We start from the raw sequence: 3,232 nt of genomic DNA, 5'->3' as shown, positions 1-3,232 counted from the left end.
GCTTCTCATTGCAGTGGCTTCTCTTGTTGTGGAGCACGGGCTCTAGGCGTGCAGGCTTCAGTAGTTGCGGCATGCAGGCTCAGTAGTTGTGGCTCGCGGGCTGCAGAGCACAGGCTCAGTAGTTGTGGTGCACGGGCTTAGTTGCTCTGCGGCATGTGGGATCTCCCTGGACCAGGGCTCAAACCCGTGTCCCCTGCATTTGCAGGCAGATTCTTAACCACTGCGCCACCAGGGAAGTCCCAGAGATGATTTCTTTATGTTTCTGTTTTCCTAATTGAACTATGAGGTTCTTGAAGACCCAGTATTTTACCCATCTTCCTCACGTAGCAGATTTCAATGCTCCTCCAAGTCACACACCTGCTGTGGTCGCAGGAACACTGGGCATTTTTGGCAGCACAGGGGCGGGGGCGGAATTTGCCAAAGCAACCAAAGAAAATTTGGGAAAGAACTCTTAATAACTAGGATGTCAGCTGGGGCTCCTCCAAGCCTGCTTTGAAATCAAAGCAGGACCCATCCCTAATGTGAAGCACTTACTCTCTTAAGGCTCCCTGCCTTGGGCCCTGTCCTTGCTGTTGTGCACGGACACTTTCTTTAAAAATCTCAACACTTTCCTTGAGTTGTTCACCAAAATCAACTCACACAAAAATGTCAGCAAGTTAAGTAGACTTCACCGAGGGTTTTGTAGGGGAGCTACCCATCTTTTCTTCTGCAATGTCTAATCTGCCATTAATCCTATTCAGTGTATTTTTCATCTCAGACATTGTAGTTTTCACGTCCAGAAGTTCAATTTGGGTCTTTTTTTTTTTTTTAAAAAAAAACCTTCCATATCTGTACCTAATATATTCAAGCCTTCCTCTAGCTTCTGGAACATATAACTGTTTCGGTGCCTTTGCCTACTGATTCTATCATCTGTGTCATGTCTGAGTCAGTTTCAATGAATTGAGTTTGTTCCTCTGTATGAGTTGTGATTTCCTTCTTTCTTGTGTTCTGGTAACTTTTTGTTGGATGCCAGACACTGTGAATTTTACCTTGTTATATTTCTGAATTCCTATAAACATTCTTGAACTTGGTTGTGGCAGTTAAGTTACTTGGAAAGAGTTTTATCCTTTCCGATCTTGAATGTAAGCTTTCTTAAGTGGGACCAGAACTGGATTTCTGGATTTAGTCTAAGGTTAATTTTTCTCTAGCCTCAAAGCAAGACCTTTCTTAGTATTCTAACTCGTGGCCCCTGAGATGTTTTCCACTTTGGCTCTTGGGAACAGGCCTTATTCCAGCCTTGTGTGAGCACCAGGCACTGTTCCCATTAATCCTTTCGGGTGGTTCATCCCCCAGCCTCGCATAATTTTCTCACACACATGTGCTGAGCGGTACTCATTGAATACTTGAGGGGGAACTTGTGCAGATCTCTAGATTTCTCTCTCTCTGTGTATCTCTCTCCTCTCTAGTCCTCTGGCCTGAGAATTCTAACTGGTTTCATTTCCCCAGAATCCAGCTCTGTCTCTTCCATTCAGGTAGATTTCTCCTTCTCTGAACCATGGTCTGGAAACTCTCCAGGCAGTAAGTTGAGCAGTGCAGGCTTTACCTTGCTGTTTCCTCTCTCCCAGGGATCACTTTGCTTTGTTGCCTGATGTCCAATGTCTTGAGTATTGTTGTTTCATATGTTTTGTCTGACATTTTAGTGGTTTCAGGCCTGAAGCTAACTCTGGTCCCTGTTACTCCATCTTGAACGAAGCAGAAGTTTGGGTAAAAATATTCTTATTTGATCGTGTAATGAATTTGTTGAACAAATTCAACTTGATGATATCAATCCAGGAAATAGCCTTGTTTTTCTCAAGGGAGGAAGGAGGAGAGCTCTCTTCTCTCCCTGTCTTTTTCCTGCTTTGATCTCCTCCGGATTAGGGCATTTGAGGGTTTCTCCAGGAGCCCCTATGTGGTGCATTCTCTTGCTCCCCTCTAAGCACCTGCCTCCCAAGCAACATCCTGCAGCCCCTGACAGCTAGGGTTCCCTTGTCCCACCAGCCACTTTCTTGGACAGGAACTTCTTCAAGACCAAACACAGCTCTCTTCCACAGTTTCCTCTCGGCCTCTCCCCTGGCCTAATAGTGGAAATGCAGGCCTACGTACCCTATCCTGTTTGTCCCACTACTGCAAACACAGAGCAGTTTCCTGCCCTCCCCTCCATAATTCTCTAGGCTAAAAAGATACACTAGGCTCTGGGTCAGTGGTTCTCAATGATGGGGGGTGGAAGATACGAGGGTGGACCCCCCCACCCGGGGATAACTGACAAGGTCTGGAGGCATTTTTGTTTGTCACGACTGGGGAGTGGGTGGCTAAGGAGGCACAGGACAGCACCCCCGGCCAACAGCATAGGATTGACTGGCCCAAATGTCAATAGAGCTATGGTTGAGAGACCCTCTTCTAGGTTCATGTCGGCCCCCAAAGTCCAGGAGGCAGAGTCAACTCCCCTGAACTTCTTCTCTCACCAGTCTCTGCTCCTGGAGCTACAGGGTCACCAGCTCGGCCAGCATCCTCCTGGGGAGCGAGATGCCCCTCTCATAGGCACCCTGGATTTCTCGAAGGGGTTTTCTGTTTCTGTTGTTTCATCATCCCGTAAATCCACCTGAAGACAGAGGAGACGTGAGCTTATTTGGACCAAGTCGCAAGAAGAGAGGAGAGGAGGCCACTCTGAATCTGGCTGCGGAGGTGGTGCAGGTAGGGTGCTCTTCCCCAAGCTGTGGGGAGAGGAGTTGGTCAAAGGAAAGGGCCTCAGCAGCAGACTCCGGCCATGACATTGGAGTGAGAGGCTGTGCAGCAGCTCGTGACTGCCTGAGGGCGGTAGGTACCTGTGTGTGTCGGTGTGTGCGCATGTGTGGAAGCGTGTGTCCCTCTGCAGTGAGCATGACGAACCCAACACCAGGAGGAGGAGGAGGTTATGGTGGAGGGCGTCGGGGGAGGAATGGGCAGGAATGGGCCGGGACCAGTGTACTGCCTCGCGGGGCCAAGGGAATAAACACTGGGCCAGGAGAGCAGGAAATGGCTTTTTAAGCGAGCTGGGAGGCTGTGTCTGCTCTCCCCTGTGAGTCATCCCCGGGGCATGGGGCAGGGCCAGACACATGCTGTTTTGTTACTGTCACTGGGACAGTGTGGTGAGGCCTGGGGAAATGAGTGCGAATCCCGTGTAGTCAGACCCTGGCACAGAGCAGAGGACAAGCAGTGCTTTGCTGAAAGCTTT

This window comes from Lagenorhynchus albirostris, chromosome 20, assembly GCF_949774975.1.
Source record: "Lagenorhynchus albirostris chromosome 20, mLagAlb1.1, whole genome shotgun sequence".
Taxonomy (NCBI): domain Eukaryota; kingdom Metazoa; phylum Chordata; class Mammalia; order Artiodactyla; family Delphinidae; genus Lagenorhynchus; species Lagenorhynchus albirostris.
This window is presented reverse-complemented; position numbering follows the sequence as displayed.